The 18,727-nt window shown below is 34.0% G+C and overlaps 1 pseudogene; it reads left to right on the top strand.

Annotated features, from left to right (window-relative positions):
- Positions 1–18,360, top strand: part of LOC146898952 (protein AGAMOUS-LIKE 6-like) — a 30,563-nt pseudogene extending 12,203 nt beyond the window's left edge.
- Positions 18,361–18,727: the final 367 nt, after the last annotated feature.

Genomic DNA, 18,727 nt, shown 5'->3' with positions numbered 1-18,727 from the left:
TAAGTGTATCATACACGTCTCACAATTCAACCATGTCAATTAACAATTAACAATTATCAATTAACAATTCAATCATCAAGCACATCTCAAATGCATTTCAATTCACCAACAATGTATGCAATAGCTCTAGACTCATCTAGATGCATGCGGTACCGAGTCACCTCCAAGGTCGTCACCTCCGATGCAACAAAAACATCGTAATCACCTCAATTGGATATAAAATCCACCACCATCAGTCATGAATGCATGAACATATGACTCAACTACAAATGCATATGTTCACACATAAAAATCACCTCAACATCACCAACACATGGTATATATGCAATCAACATCAATTCACCCCCACATAGCATATATACAATCACCAACAACATTCATAATTCAATTATCATGTAGTTGTCATATATATACATCATCAATTATCTTCACATAAGGTATAACAACTATCCATAAGGAATTCATAAGCAATTGGCTCTCAAAACTCATTTTCAACAAGGTTCGTCTCTCAAAGTCACCACATTAGAAATAATTGAGCTTTTAAGCCACAATCAAGTAAACAAGTTCAATTGTCTATGCCATGTATTCTCACAAGTCACATATACGTGCAGTAGAGGTTACATAATCATTTCATCGGCCAAATACAACGAAATCATAGGATTCATCAAGTTCATCTCTTAGTTGATTCATTTCAATACCAAGCAACATAAGAACTCAATATACCCCTTTAAACAAAGTTATTTCCTTCATAAAAATACCCCTAGATAGTTAGGATAAGGCCCCTACACTTTGGAACAAGTTTGGAAACAATTGGATTGAAGAAAAATACATTTTTAAGGTTCCTTGTCAGACAAGATCATGGCACGTGGGTCTCCCATCGTGGCACGATTTTTCCAGAGCCAAAAACGCTAAAAATTCTGGTCACCATCAAGGCACGTTGGTCCCGTATCGTGGCACGTTCATAGTTTGACAGACAGCATCAGGATTTCAACCTTCACGTTTTCGCGCATAAAAATCAAACCGTTAATACGTTTTCGATGCCGTTTTCGCCTATATTCTCCTAACACTTAGCTGTATCACAATGTATAGAAAAATTCAAGTTTCAACCATCCCAAAATCATTTTCCAAAACCTCACATCACACTCATTTTTAAAATGGTTAACACTCGAATTTTCACGCGAAAATCTTGTTTTCTCTCAAACGAATCGACTAACACAATCACAACATGAAAACAAAAATTCTACCAAGTTCAATTCATCCATCAACATCAAAAACTCAGCCAACAACTTCATATATCAAAATTTCATTTTGGTCCTTCACATGAACAACTTAACACAACTTCACAAATTTGAACAACAACAACAAAACTCATCATAATTCACCAATTCATGATACCCAATGCATCAATTCATCAACAACACATCTAGCAACAACAACAACATCTAATCATGAAATCATTCACAATTTGACAACCACAGCCTCATCCTTCATCAATTTTGCACAAAAACATATCATATTCATATATACCCATTTTGGCATACAAATTCAACAACAACAACACAATTATCATACAAATCATGTTCTCAAACATAACAACAACAATCATGCACGAATTTACATCAATTAAAATCAATTCATCAATTTCATAAAAATGGGTAAAAGGGAAAAGTTATGAAATTATGAGTGAAGTCTAACCCTCTTACCTCTAACACCAGGAATCTCTAACCCAAGCTTCAATTTAGTTCCTAGATGATGAATCCTCTCTTCTAGCTCTAACTCTTGTTCTTGTTCTTCTCTCTAGCCTCTATCTCTTCTCTTCTCAAATGAAAAATGTGGTAAAAACCCTATTTCTCTACTAACATTAGTTTATATAGGCTCACTTAATTGGGCTTATCTCACAAACCTTAATGGGCCTAACCCATTTCTATTCTAACCTCAATAATGTTACTTCTCACTTAACGGTAAAATATAACACAAACGGTCACTTACCGTAAATAAAATAATTACTACACTCTCTACTAACTTGGTAAAATAATAACTCTCACTAAGCACTAAAAATAATCCTCAACAAAATTACCCTTACTCACAAGTTGACAAAAATGCCCCTAAGTCCAAAATGACTAAAATACCCTCTAACTCCGAATTCTACGAATCCCAACCAAAAATGCACACAGAGGCAAATAATCACATATAAGCACATATAGCACACATAAATAAATAATAAAATAAATCTAACGAAAATTGGGTTGTTACACTAAATAGCTCGGAAAACGTTCTATATAGAATATTATGGCCCAAATATTCCTACTTTTTATTCGGGTTGACATGTTAACCTTTATGGGTAGACTATTACTTTTCTCACCCTATGTGTTACTCGTGCGAAATATTAGTTCTAAAAATGCCCTTCGAATTTTATAATCCGAATTTGATTCTCAGAAATTTTCAGATATATAATCCGAAAATACCTTTTACCAGAATTTAAATACACTTTGGTTTATTTTAAATTCCTTATATGCAAAAATAATAAAATAAATGCAAATATAGACAAAAATAAAAGACTAAAATTGATACACATAAAATCTCTTTTTATTATTATATCTATACATTTACAATAAGCTATGTTTCTTGTCTAGGGAAGGGGGATTGGGGTAAAACTAAATTCGCTTCAGAAGAAGATGGAGGTGATGGGGTAGAGCAAAACCAGTGGGGTAAAGCTAAACCGGTAGTGCAAGGTGATAGGGAGGAAAAGGAAGGGGAAGGAGAAATAGATGGTGGGGGAGAAGGTAACTAGGGTAAGGTATGTTTCTTGTCTAATGTGAAAGAGACCTTGATGGTCAACCTTACACCAAAACAAATCAACAACACTTAGACAAACCACATTTCTTTGCAGTGTCCATTGACCGTTCATACAATCCCTGAGTTTCCAAGGAGGCCTATTTTTATGAAACACCAATTATGGAAACACCTTGTTGCAGAAGGAAAAGGAACAGAGGGGGAGAGAATGTGAGAGGATGGTGCGAGAAATGGTGAAGATTTGAAGCCTATTTATAGGGGAAATTTATGCATATACTACAGTTAATTCTTGGACCGTCAATATATTCCTAAGGATCTAAAAGACCTCTAGAGAGCCTTTTGGACCTTTCAGAGGCCTCAACACCCTCTAGAAGGATCCTAGGGCCCCAAGGCGCGCCCTCCCCAGGGCACCGCCTCAATCTGCTTCTGGAAATCTCTAGAAAGCCGCCTAAATACCTATAAATACAGCCCTCGAGAGCCTTCTCAAGGCATGACTAATACAATACAAATCCTAATTACGATTATTGTACTTCTGCTAGTACAATGTTGGTAAAACAACTTGTTTCAAAGGGGTTTTACCAGCCATTAATATTGGTAAAAACCTTTGAAAACGTGCTTTATGTGGTGCTGACCATCGACCATAAAACACTGACTTGGTTCGGATTATATAATCTGAATTCCTACCTATGGTTTTCGGATTATATAATCCGAGTTTATTCGATGTGTGGTGAAAAATGAGAGAAACTACGTACCTTATGTAGGGCGAGGACATTTTGGATTATATAATCTGAAACATGACTTTTTTATGTGGTCCACATTGCACCAATAGTTTATGTGGTTCAGAACGCCCATATACCTTTATAAATATGTGTCCCTTTTTTCATAACAGAAGGGTCTTTGTTCCTAACACCAAGCTAGCTGCAGTTTACTACAACGGGGGGAAAACCACCCCATCTGTTGAGGATTCTCACTGATGTCACCCTCTCCTGGTTGAAGGGGCAACTGAATCCAATCAACCTCCAACTAAACTATAGAGACACATAGACGGTGGATGGTGTTGAGTATCGACGTCCGTCTACCGACTCAGCTGGGAGTGTACGATTCAACTAAATGAAGCTCATGAACGACGACGATGAGAGAACCATGTTCTCGATCTTTGGTCAGTATAGTGCTAGTGGGCCAATCGAGTTGGACGCTTCGTTGGTTAGATCTGTTGAACAAATTCAACAAAGTTTGATCCGGCCTTGGAACTACGAAGAGTTCAGGGAACTAATGGACGCACCACACGAAGACGTTAATTTAGATGATCCGTGATGATGTGCTATGTTTTATTTAATTACGTATTTTAAGTTGTTTTTATTACTTGTTTAATGTTGTCTTTATTACATGTTAGTTGTATATTGTTGAATTAAGTTGTTTTATTATGTTTTAAATAATACATATATTATTTAAATTTTCATTATGTTTTACTTTACGCTAAAGATGTTCATTTAAACGCTAAAATAATCCGAATTCAACTCAATTTTATTGGGTGTAAGTATAGTTCGGATTATATAATCTAAATTTCACTAGGGTGTAAGTGATATTCGGATTATATAATCCGAATTCCTTCAACATATGATTCTTTTGTATGGTCCACATTGCCCTCCCAGTTGATGTGGTCCACAACGTCCAGATACATCTATAAGTAAGTGTTTTTAGTTTTCATTTTCATTTCCTTTAAAACACACAAACACACCAAAGAAACCATGAAATTTTTTGTCATTGTGTTGAGGATCCTTCTCATTCGGTTGCAAATAGATAGCTCTCTATTTGACCGCATGATACAGATCTTCAGCATGCTGTTAAAAATATATAGATAGATAAATACAAAGAGGTTCTAACTCTTTATTTGAATACCAGGAGGTTGCTATGAGCTAGATCTCAAAACTTTTTGGCTAGATGTCATGGCCATTTTTCACGTTGAAGCAAAAACATGAAGAGTGGACTACATGTCATGCTGATTTAGTTAAATTTTGGGCTGAATTATATTCCAAGATTTATCAGAAACCTCTTGATAATTTAAGTAACAGGACACAAAAAGCATGAGCACCAAAAGTAATAGATATATTTTCATTATATTTGCTAATATGAGATTCCTAATTGTAACTACAACGTTCATTGATGCTAAAGAAGTTATGCTCCTTCATACTCATAAACTGATTCTGAAACTATAATGTTGCATGGACATTGAAAAATATCTCATATATTAATGGTCACTATAGAGAGGAAGAAGTTACGTAAGATGTGTATTTTTGCTTCAAGTCATTATTGATTCGTATACTACTAAGTTAGTAAGTTATGATGTCCATTTTAATTGAGATACATCATGAAAAGTTCTAATTTTTATTTTTAGACAGGCTACTATGCTAACAGGTGGTGACTTTTGTGTGGATTAAGTTGGGATATGTTGTTTCTCCATGGTTGCACTGTTAACAAAGTCTCGTCAGGATGACCAAGATGGTCTCAATTCTCAACAAACGTGGACAACTCTTTAGTTTGTAATTAATAAGTTGTGTGAAATTGTAGATAAGATTTTGTTGTCCTTTGAATATACATTTGTGATAGTCCTCTTTATCGTTGGGGTTAGACAAGTAAATTATAAATTAGTTATAATAATAAAGTACTCAGTTATCATATTCAATTATCCATTTGAATCATTTAATCCTCTTTATCATAGATAAGATTTTTTTTTTTACTTTTGCTTTCCAGTTGAAAAGTTATTCGAGGCTTGAATGTTGAATGAGTTTTTTCACTATTAAACAGTAGTGACACAAGAAACGTTGGTCAATATATTAATTGAACATGGGACAAAAAATATGGCATTATTTGTTTTGTTTATTTTTCATATCATTTGTATTTCCCATTTCATCGTTCAATATAGTTTGTTTTGTTGGGGTTGCTCAGTGAAGTTGTAATTTTTGTTAAAAAGAATCTCAATGAATTAGTCACCTGTAAAGAAAAGTCAAGGAGTAGGAGAGCTATGAAGAAAAGTGTCATGTGGATATTGTTTTTACTATTCATTTCTAAACTCCACTTATACATTTTCTCCTTTTCTTTTTCTTGAATGGATTAAGTCGCTTCTATTTGTTCTTTGAGTGGGCTTACTTAAATAGTTTTATACTTCCTCAATTCTAAAATATATATATGTCAATTTTACAATGTCAACTATTTACACGTCCTTTCTATTTGATTTGTCGCAATATGCAATTTTACAATGTCGACTATATAAAAAAAATGTTAGCATGTAAGCTATTTGATTTATATCAAAGACCTACATGCCTTTAAGGTGAATATTAGGAAATTGTTAACTAAATATACACTCATTTGGGTCATTGAATGTTTACCGTGCACAATGCGAGTAATTGTTGTCCCCTTCGCGGCGTTCAAGATAAGTGTGCTCCAAAGGTGTCTTGAGCCAAACACTTACCTGTTTTCCAATGTCCATGGTTGACGACACATTGTGTTTGGCACCCTCATTTGAAAGCACAGTCATTCATAATATTAATGTGTGCAGTGCTCAAGATGGAGTGTATATAACTTGCTGTGCAGTGCTTAAGATGTTGACTGATAAAAATGGCGATTGCATCATTACCACAACAAATGTGGTATATAAAGAGCTTTTTCAAAATGTTTAGACATCCAGCGTTGAAGTGATAAAATACTCTTGAGATTTATAGTTTTCTTTATTCTAATTAATTAGTTGTATAAGTGATGGATTGTATTAGAGTACAATATTTTGCAAAGATGTTTATGACCCGTGCGACAGCACGGGCAGAAGATCTAGCTTTGTTAAGTCTGCAGCAACTTAACCTAATTTTTTCCCGCTCATTTGCTGTATTAGGTTAGCTCTAATTTAACCTAACAAATTCCATCTAAAAAAAATGCATCGCACCAATTTCATTCCTATCCGCTTGCCTTTTTTTTTTTGTTATCCTCTTGCCTTTTTTTTGACAATATTTTGTACACAATACTAGAAAAATTCATCGCACTAAATTCATGCCTTTTTTATTTTTACAATATTTTGTACACTTTTTTTTAACCAATTTCATGTCTATCCTATTTTTTTTTTTGACAATATTTTCTACACTTATTCTTATTTATTAATTTTGTTAAGTCTGCAACAACTTAACCTAATTTTTTCCCAAAACATATTTGTCAAAAATATTCTCAAAACTCATGAATTAAGCTCATGAACCATATTGCGTAAAAAAAAAACTTATGAACCATATTTGTTTTAAACTATTAATCAATTTGTGATTGCGTAGTTTATATTTCTCTCAATTTGAAATTATTCAGTTTTTTATAAGTGTGATTGCTGCTGCCTATTTATAATATTTGAAATTGCCTCTTTAGATTTATTGTGTGAAATATTATTGATTTTATGATTGTATTTGCTTTTGGTGTATGTGAAAAGATATACATGGATTAAAACCTCGAGCTTATGGTTGTTGCGAGATTAAAGCCTATAAAGTTAGGACAGAATCATATATGCATGAGATCAAAGCCTATGAGTTAGCAGCATAAAAAAAAAGTGATTTTAGGCATTTTTGGATTGTCTTATTTTCGAACTTATGAAAATAGGTAATGCAGGTAAAAAGATTTTTTGTTAATTCATAAGTACTCACTAACAAAAATTGAATCTTCATAAGTTACATTTTTTCATAAACTACCTCTACACAAAAAAAAGCGTGCCATCACTTTGAATTGAAGACTCTATTTCTAGACTTTTAGCCCATGGGTCTTATCGTTTGTGATTGACACCAATATAACTAATATTACATATTTCTTTTTAATTTGGTCAAATAGTCTCATGACTTTCTAGCCACTAGACTGTTTGGCTAATATATATCACTTATTGATGTCTTTTAAAGTCGATAGGACCCGTGCGTTCGCACGGGTAAAAAGTCTGGTGTTATTTATTTTTTAATTTTTTAATAATATGAATATTTTTTTATCAAATGAAGTGTTCAAATCTTTGTGTCCACCAACAAATTATCTATTATTATTTTTATCAAATGAAGTGTTCAAATCTTTGTGTCCACCAACAAATTATCTATTATGGTTATTATAATATATAATCCGTTTTATCAAATGAAGTGTTCAAATCTTTGTGTCCACCAACAAATTATCTATTATGGTTATTTTTTATCAAATGAAGTGTTCAAATCTTTGTGTCCACCACCAAATTATCTATTATGGTTATTATAATATATAATCCGTTTTATCAAATGAAGTGTTCAAATCTTTGTGTCTACCAACAAATTATCTATTATGGTTATTATAATATAAATTATCTATTTTGGTTATTATAATATATAATCCTAATCATCTTTGTGTCCACCAACAAATCATCTATTATGGTAAATTATATATAATATATAATCCTAATCATCTTTGTGTCCACCAACAAATTATCTATTATGGTAAATTATCTATTATGGTTATGGTAATATATAATCCTAATCATCTTTGTGTCCACCAACAAATTATCTATTATGGTAAATTATCTATTATGGTTATTATAATATATAATCCTAATTATATCCTAATCATATCATAACTGAAACTGCCAACACAATGAAGGTGTTGGAGGCCTCAATTAAGGCTAACCAGAGGTCGCAATTTAGGAGACAAGGGGCGGACCGCAATTAAGGCGGAATTTCCAACACCGTGCTCTTTATTAACTACGTCCAACAGCCACAACTCATGGGTGTCAAGGTTCTTGAGTGAAGCCTCGTTCTTTGTGCGGTCTTGAGTGAAGCCACAACTCAAGGAAGGGGTCTCTCTTTTGCAATTTTGTCTTTAGTTACCATGACTAACTAAACCCTAATTGGGTAGGAATCTAAGATATACCTCTATTATATTGTTCGATTTTTTTAATTCGATTTTTTCATTCAGTTATGATATAGCTTATAATTTCTATTTAATTTTCTTATGCAAAATTCTTAATGCTTTCACTGAACTAGGGAGTGTGACATATTATATTGTTCGATTTTTTTAATTCGATTTTTTCATTCAGTTATGATATAGCTTATAATTTCTATTTAATTTTCTTATGCAAAATTCTTAATGCTTTCACTGAACTAGGGAGTGTGACATACCTAAGTCCTATGACTGCACATAGAAACAGAGCAAACTCTCTCTTCCAAACGTTGCATATTAATTTTATTCTTTGCCCCATGTTAAGGTAGATGAGTTAGGGTTGCGCGTTTGTAAAACTACTAAGATAATAGAGAATATGTTATTAACTTCTTAGATTCAAGACAAAATTGGAGATAGTAAGACTCCGCTCTAATATTCGGTACATGTACTTATTGATCTCTGTATTTTTTTTGGTTACATGAGATAAAACTGATCTCTGTATGATAGTATAAAAAAAATCTCAGTATGACTATATTATATACTATGAAAATATTTTCCCTACGAAAAAGAGGTATAGTATTATTTTCTTGCCTTTTACGATATTGAAAAATTGGTACTACTAGTACTAGTTAATAGTTTTCCCCTTCCCTCATGTTCAATAATTTAAACTTTTGTAAACAATTTTTATCCTCTATGAATACATTTCTGTCCAAAAAAAAAAATCCTCTATGCATACATATCTTTTCTAGTTCATTTATTTTCACATTTAATCCTCTACGAATATCTGAATTGGATTTACTTGTATTTTAGCATTTTTTGGGCCAACGAGTTACCCATGACATGTAGTAGCTCTCCCTATGTTATAACATCTTACTTAGGGATGCACTAAAAAGCCTATAAAAATTCAAATTGGAATTTTAAGGCCATAACCCAATGTCTGGGTTGGTGGCTCAGCCCATATCTCATAGTCCATTTTGATAGATGGACTAAACATAATGATTTGAACACTCTATTTGGCCACACTCAATAAAAAAAAAGTAGAAAAAAGTAATAATCAATTAATCTATATTTTTTGAAATAAATATATCAGTTGTATTTTTGGTGTGATCAAAACTAAATGCTATTATTTTTTTATCACCCAATAATTTTCTATTATCTATTATCTCTAATTATAAATGTTTGTTATAACACTCTAAACCCCGAAAGCATTAATCATGCAATAAATTGAATAATTCAAGTGTTTAGATGCTACGTCTACATTTTGGTCAAACACATACATAATTTGTTTTTCAAAATACTCATAGCGGAAAATCATCAACATAAACGTTCTCAACAACATAGAATAAATATCAACATGCCATGTATCACTCCACATAAGTTCATCACCATGATACAATTATCCTCGTCATATAAATAACATAAACAACCAAACAGTATCAAATAAAAAGGTCTCAAGACCGACACTACTACATCAGAGTCCATCTAGACTCTAAGCGAAAAATAAAACGAGGAAGCGTCCATCCTAGCCTTCAATCATCAAAGAAAAGCAATCAGCTCGATCCCAAATCACCTACGCCATTTAAAGAAATGACGCGATGGTCAACTGAACGACCACTGAGGGTTAGATACTAATTCAAATAATAAACATAATCAAATAAAACATTCAAGGATTTTCAAATACATACATACATACATACATATATATATATATATATATATATATATATATATATATATATATATATATATATATATATATAGACACACACATATTCAACATTCCTAGAATATTAACTCCAGAGGGAGTTTTACTCAAATGTCTCGAAGATACAGAGGCATATTTGGTTGTTTCCAATACTCATAGTGGAGCATGTGGCACACACCAAGCAGGTCATAAGATGAAATGGCTTTTGTTTCGACAAGGTATGTATTGGCCAACTATGCGAATAGATTGCTTAGAATTTGCCAAAGGTTGCCAGGAGTGCCAAGAGCATGTCGGGATTCAATGCGTGCCAGCAAGTGAACTGCACTCGATAGTCAAACCTTGGCCATTTAGAGGTTGGGCTTTAGATGTGATTGGGGAAATTAAACCTAAATCATCGAAAGGCCACAAATATATCTTGGTTTACTAAATGGATAGAGGCAATCCCACTAAAAGAGGTTACTCAAGATGAGGTCATAAGCTTCATTCAGAAACATATCATTTATAGATTTGGCATTCCATAAACTATTACTACAGATCAAGGATCTGTGTTTACTGGTCGAAAGATGGTAAAATTCGCTGAAAACACAGGTTTTAAATTATTAACTTCAACACCATATTATGCCCAAGCAAATGGTCAGGTCGAGGCGGCGAATAAAAACCTTATTTCCATCATTAAAAGAAAAACCAAAAGGAAACCCCAGAATTGGCATGAAGTTCTTGGTGAAGCCTTATGGGCATGTCGGACTTCTCCGAAAGAATCGACAAATACTACGCCTTTTAGACTAACGTTTGGCCATGATGTTGTATTACCAGTCGAGATCCTGCTGCAATCGGCTAGAGTCCAAAGACAATTCGAAATTCCAACAAATCATTATTGGGATATGATCCTAGATGAGTTAGTCGATTTCGATGAAGAAAGGTTAATGACATTAGAACTCCTCACGAAGCAGAAAGAGAGGGTATCGAAGGCTTATAACAAAAAGGTTAAGTCAAAGTTTTTCGCTCAAGAAGACTTAGTATGGAAATTCATTTTACCAATGGACAAAAGAAGTCAAGTTTTGGGGAAATGGTCTCCCAGTTGGGAAGGGCCATGGGAAATTCAGAGAGTTTTTTCAAATAATGGGTATGAATTATGTCCCGTCATTTTTCGAAGATTATGGCTATTTGATTAGCTTTGACTCACTTGATTATTTCACGATCGAACATTTAATTTTTGTTTAAGAAAAGGGGAAAAAAGTTCAAATTACCCCACATTTTGAAAATATTTAGGGTTCGGGGGTTAGTTACATAAAGGGAAGGTTCTAGCGCCCTTTATGTCCGTAGTACTCTACGAGAACCTCTTGGTTTTTATCTAAATAATGTGCTATAACTTGCTTGTTTTGAAAAAAATGGAATTTTAAATGATTAAATAAACAAAGAATTAATTATCTTCATTTTATTGATTTGGAAGGACAAATATCCTTTGCCTACGTACCCGTGAGGGATCAAAATCACGTAGTTCATGGTAAAAATTGACGTTTGATTGGTTGAGTGTTTTTTAATGTTTTTTAAAAGGTTTTAAAATGAAAGAAAGACAAAATGGAAAATGAGTATATGTTTGTGTTTTTTAATATTAAAGAAAATGGACTCAAAATAAAGTTAAATTGATTGATATTTGATTAAGAAAAGAGAATAAAAAAAGGATCACTTGATTTACGATCAAGGTTTATTTAAGAAAATACTTTTGTGATTTTGTTATATGCATTTTTTTTTGTTGTTTTCAAATAATTGGAATAAAATTAAACTATTGGAGCAGAAAAAATAAAAGCATAGGGACCTTATGGTGGCGTTGGACCACCACAAGGACCTTTTACCTAAACTACCAAGCGTAAAAGTAAACATACACCCACACACGCACGCATGCACCTAAAACTATTACATTAAGCCTATTTACATTCTAAGGTCTGCAATAAAATAAATAAATTACATAATGCCTAATTACATTCTAAATCAATGCGAGTTAAAAAAATAAAAATAGAATGAAGATGTAAAAATAAATATGTGAATGTTGGTAACTAAATAACATAAAGAGAAAATAAAATGCTAAAAATAAAATGCAAGGGATATTTAAAATGCATGAAAGTGATAAAAAATGAGATTGTGGGGGTTGCAGGCAGTAAGTAGGGAGTGCAGGAATTGAAAAAAAAGAACTGGACTTTGAGAAGAACAGAGGCGCACGTTGGGCCTCATGGGCTGGGGAATTGGGCTTAAACCGGTTCGGTTTAAGCCTGGTTCGCGTCCAGGAGAACCGAACCAGTTCAGAACAATATATAAATGTGGTGTGTCCGGTTTCTTCATTCATTTCTTAAAGTACTTCTCTCTCCTCTTCTTCATTTCTTACAAGTGACCGGAATAAATTCCAGTGCGGCGGTTAGCCGTCATAGACAACGGCGCCGCCGCTTAAATAACCCATTTTTTTATTTTTTCTCGTTTTCTATTATACTTCCTCTTTTCTTACTCTATTTTATCTCAAATCCCAAATTTAAATCATAAAGACCTAGATCTTAACAGAGAAAGAAATACTACCTTCTTTTTCGAAATTAACTGTCCTTTTTGACTCACGATCGGTCTTCATTCGGATAGGGTTTGACTGTCGTGGGTTTGTCGCAGCTTGTAACACCCTATTTCTAATAAGCGGTAAAATGCGTGAATATACAAACATATTCTAGAAATAGATGCTACGTCTTCGAATTCAAACATACATGCATAAAGATCATGTTACATAACATAGCAGCGGAATATACATATAATTCTTAAACATCTTCAAATCTCAACATAATACAATTGTATTCTCCAAATCTCAATTAACAAGTACCATCTCAACTCCAAAATACATGGACAAATAAAATCTATCATGCAAGTACTACCATAGATCAGAGCCCTAATCTAGACACTTGCACATAAAGGAGGAACTCCACTCCTCGGTGACATCAAGCAAAACAATCTAAGCATCCTGCACTCCATCTACCCGTCCATATGGAAAAGCAGGTGGTAAACCACTGAGGGTTAGCATTACATCATCATAATCCAAAAAGAAATAATAAGAACATTGGAAATGAAAGATACATTCAAGTATGATGATTAACAAATTATACACATACTCACAAGTATTCACAACATTCATATCATTCATTACCATCACTCCAAGTTCATATTAATAAGTGTATCATACACATATTACAAATTCACCTTTAAAATTAATAATTAACAATTCAATTCACCATTACAATTAGTAATGCAACCATCAAGCACATCTCAATACAATTCAATTCACCAACAATTTATGCAATGGCTCTAGACTCATCTAGATGCATGTGGTACCAAAACACCTCCAGGTTGTCACCTTCGATGCAACAAAAACATCGTAATCACCTCAATTGGATATAAATCCACCACCATCAGTCATGTATGCATGAACATATGACTCAACTACAATGCATATGTTCGCACAAACAATTCACCTCAACATTAACAATACTTGTATATATGCAATCAACAACAATCCACCACATAACATATATACAATCACCAACACATTCACAACACAAGCAACATGTAGTTGTCACATAAATACACCAACAATCATCTTCACATAAATCAATATATAGTTGCCACATTTCCACATAATTCCTTACAATCCAAATAAAGGAACAAATATAACATATGATCACAAACATCATATTCCTCACTCAAAAATCATGCATACATCATCTCATAATCATATTAATCCATTCATAAAAGGTTGATAAGCAATAGGCTCTCAAAAATCATTTTTAATCAAATTCGTCTCTCAAAGTCAAAATATTTCAAGTAATTGAGCATTTAAGTCAAAACCAAGTAAACAAGCTCAATTGCCTATGCCTTGTGTTCTCACAAGTCACATATATGTGCAGTAGAGGTTACATAAGCATTTCATCGACCAAATACGATGAATTCATGAAAAAACTCAAATTTCGTCTCACTTTATCACTTTTCACAAAAATTCTCATTTTCAAAGCAAAACAAGTTACTACTTGATGAAACCAATCACAACCAAATTTAGAAATCATATGAACAATATACAACTTTAATCCCACCTCAAATTACGGAGAAAAACAAGTTTTCGGAAAAATCGACGTTTGGACCGTTTTTATAAAAGTTAGACGATTTTCTCAAATTCAAGTCCAAACTAATTCAAATCATGTTCCAGTAGGATTAAAGGTATAAACATATGTTAATTAAGTCCAAAGAAACATTTTAGAAGTATTGGATTGGTCCCCAAAAGCTCAAAACAAACAAAACAGAAAAACTGTTTCTAGGCAATTTCGCTATTAGCTCAATTTTCGCTATTAGCTCAATTTTCGCTATTAGCTTGATTTTCGCTATTAGCAGTTATGGGTTTCTTCAGCAGTTATGGGTTTTCACACCATTTTCACACCAAAATCCCATTTTTCAAATCCCCCAACTCCCAAACCAAGTTCCAGAAAGTGTTTATGGGTCAAAAGAGGTTCAATACACTTAAACAAACATGATTCAAGCATTAGGAACAACCACATAGCTCATTTCATCAAAATCACAAAATTTTCTCAAAATACCAACATAACCACAAATCTACTCATGAATCCATAAACAACGATTCCAGTTACACCATTTCGATTCTAACAGTTCAACAATCATCAACAACAACTAATGAACACGAATTCATGCATAAATCATCACCACAACTTCATTTTTCATCAAATTTGTTCAAGAACACAATTTACCAACAATTATGCATTTCAACATGTTAATTCACATACTAACATACAATTATCATACAAATCATGTTCTCAAACATAACAACAACAATCATGCACAAATTTACAACATTTAGATTCAATTCATCAATTTCACAAAATGGGTAAAAAGGAAAAATTATGAAATTATGAGTGAAGCCTAACCCTCTTACTTCTAGCACCAAGAATCTCTAACCCAAGCTTCAATTTAGCTCCTAGATGATGAATCCCATCTTCTAGCTCTAACCCTTGTTCTTGTTCTTCTCTCTAGCCTCTATCTCTTCTCTTCTCAAATGAACAACTGTGGTAAAACCCTATTCCTCTACTAACATTAGTTTATATAGGCTCCCTTAATTGGGCTTAACTCAGCACACCTTAATGGGCCTAACCCATTTCTATTCTAACACCCAAAAATGGTTTAACTCACTTAACGGTAAAACATCACACTAGCGGTCACTTACCGGTAAATAAAATAATTACTACACCCTCTCTAGTAACTTGGTGAAATAATAACTCTCACTAAGCACTAAAAATAATTCCCAGCCAAAATTACAAAATTACCCTTACTCTCAAAATGACCCCCAAGTCCAAAATGACTAAAATACCCTTCTAACACCGAATTCTACAATTTCCAACCAAAAATACACACAGAGGCAAATAATCACACATGAGCACATATAATACACACAAATAAATAATAAAATAAAATTAGCGAAAATCGGGCTGTTATAACTTTCCCCCACTAAAAAGAATTTTCGCCCTCGAAAATTACCTGAAGGAAACAACTCTGGGTACGCAACCCTCATCCTACTCTCCGATTCCCAAGTGGCACTCTCACCAGTCGGTCCAACCCAAATCACTTTAACCAAAATGATCTCTTTGCCACGCAAATGCTTCATCTCCCGATCCTCAATCCTCACTGCATGGCCAAGTCTCAACAGTCAAATTATCTCCTACTTCCAAATCATCCACTTGGATCACATGAGATGCATTATACACATACTTTCACAACTGAGACACATGAAACACATCATGAAGATTCGACAAAGATGGTGGTAACGCAATCCGATATGCTACAACCCCAACCTTCTCAATAATCTCAAACGGTCCAACAAAACTAGGAGTTAACTTCCGACACTTCAAAGCACGACCAACACCAGTTATAGAATTCACTCTCAAAAACACATGATCACCAACCTGAAACTCAATGTTCTTCCTCCTCTTATCATGCTAACTCTTCTGCCTACTCTGAGACGCTCTCATCTTCTCTTGGATCATCTTAACCTTCTCGGTCGTCTCTTGCACAACTTCCGGCCCTAACAAAGCACTTTCACCTGACTCATACCAACATAACGGAGTCCTACACCTCCGACCATACAAAGCCTCAAACGGTGCCATTCCGATACTAGAACGAAAACTGTTGTTGTAAGTAAACTCAATCAACGGTAAACATTCAACCCAACTGACACCTTGCTCCAACAGACAAGCTCTCAACAAATCTTCCAAACTCTAAATAGTCCTCTCCATTTAACCATCAGTCTGGGGATGATAAGCAGAACTCAACCTCAACTTTGTTCCCAAAGCAGCTTGCAAACTATCCCAAAACTTAGAGGTAAATCTTGGATCCTGATCCGACACAATACTAGAAGGAATACTGATGACATGCTGTCATTACGTAATTTTTAGGACTTATTTTGACATTTTGATATAGTTCTAAGCAATATTAAGTATCCAGGAGATGTTAAAAGCAACAAAATTGGAAGAACTGAAAGCTGCCAATCGTATTGCGATTTTACCATCGTAATACGATTTCTTGAAGTTAGAGAGCATGTTTTTGAAGGAGTTGGATCGCACTACGACCCATCTAATCGTGATACGATTTCAAGAAGGGCTTTTAAGGAAATTAGGGTTTAAAGTACCAATCGTGGTACGATTGTGCCATCGTGGTACGATTTTGGGCGATCCAGATTTGCCTATTTAAGCTGAAGTCAGTCTCAAACAAAGGGGCTTACGATTTTGGAGAGCTAAAGTGAGATTTTAACACCCAGAAGGCTACTGCGGAGAGGATTTCATCATCTCTAACCCAGTTTATTTATGTTTTAATACTTTCATTGATTATGCTATTTGTAAACTCAATTATGAGTAGCTAAATCTCTTAGAGATTAGGTCAGAGATGAATCTATGTAACCCTAATTGATCATATGTTGCTGTGAAACTCTTTTGTTTATTAATGAATTTCTAGTCTTCATTCAATTCAATTGTTCTTAATGCTTTTTATATCCTGATCAAATATAAACATGATTTTGTGAGAACGAATGACTACTGACCATATCTTTCGACTTAGACCTAATTGAATTGTTCTAATAAACATGGGTAGTCTAGGAATGGATAATCATTTGTTAGTGATATTAGGTTAACGTTCATAAAACCTTCAAGGATTATTAGACCACCTAAGGAATTAGGGGCTGTAGTTTAAGAAGAGGGTCCTAACTCAAGGGATTAATTAGGGCTAATTTGTTAACTATCGTGAAACTAGAAAATCATTAGTGATAATAGGTGCAGTAACCAATTAGGGGTAACATAGAGGATTCGACAGACCTGATCTCATCTCTCTCCATATTTTCTTAATCAAATCTATTTCTTTTATTTGATTTCATAAAATCAAACCAAATCTACTGCCTAGTGGCAAACCAAAATAAACTTTTATACATCCTATTTTTATAATGCGATTGAATTATTGAAGTTAAAAACAGTCATCATGGGATCGATATTTTTACTACTTCGATAGTATTTGGTGCACTTGCCAAACGCCTGTCAAGTTTTTGGCGCCGTTGTCGGGGACTGTTGATTTATTTCAACAAGGCAATTACGTTAAAATTTAGGATTTCTGCAATTTAATTTTAGGTTTTTATTTTATTTTTCTGTTTTAGTATTCATTGATTACTTTGCATTGTGCAGTGCTACTAAGGTATTTTGTTGTTTATGCGAGGTAAGGTGAGAGCCGACGATCTCGAATTCAATCCAAAAATTGAAAGGGCTGCTAGAGCACTCCGGAAAGTTGTCCAGTTGCAAAGGTTGTCTCATTCCGTTCCACCGGGTGTTCGAGAACAAATACCGGAGCAAATCTCTCTTGAATCTGAAACATCTGCTATCATGGGAGACTAAGTACCACCGAGACCTAAGCTAGGAGACTATGGGTTAGCAACTCATCGCGGTCAACTGACCCACACTTTTCAACCAGCTAACCCCGTTGCTTTTGACATCAGGACCACCGTCCTCAACGGTTTGAGGGACAAACAATTCGATGGGACTGAAGCTATGAGTCCACATGAACACTTGAGCCGCTTTGCTGAAACAATCGAGTTTTGCGTGCAACCAGCCACCGTGATTGAAGCACAAAAGATACTAAGGCTATTTCCTTTCACCTTGACGGGAAGAGCAAAAGATTGGTTGCTAACAATACCAAACGAGACTGTCTAAACATGGGAAGAGTTAGAGCTAAAGTTCTTGGAGAAATATTTCCCTATGTCTA

Source organism: Medicago sativa, chromosome 8, assembly GCF_051527215.1.
Source record: "Medicago sativa cultivar Bolivia chromosome 8, Bolivia_mono, whole genome shotgun sequence".
NCBI classification, from domain to species: Eukaryota; Viridiplantae; Streptophyta; class Magnoliopsida; order Fabales; family Fabaceae; genus Medicago; species Medicago sativa.
Note: the sequence above shows the minus strand (reverse complement) of the source record. Positions and strands in the feature narration are given on the sequence as shown.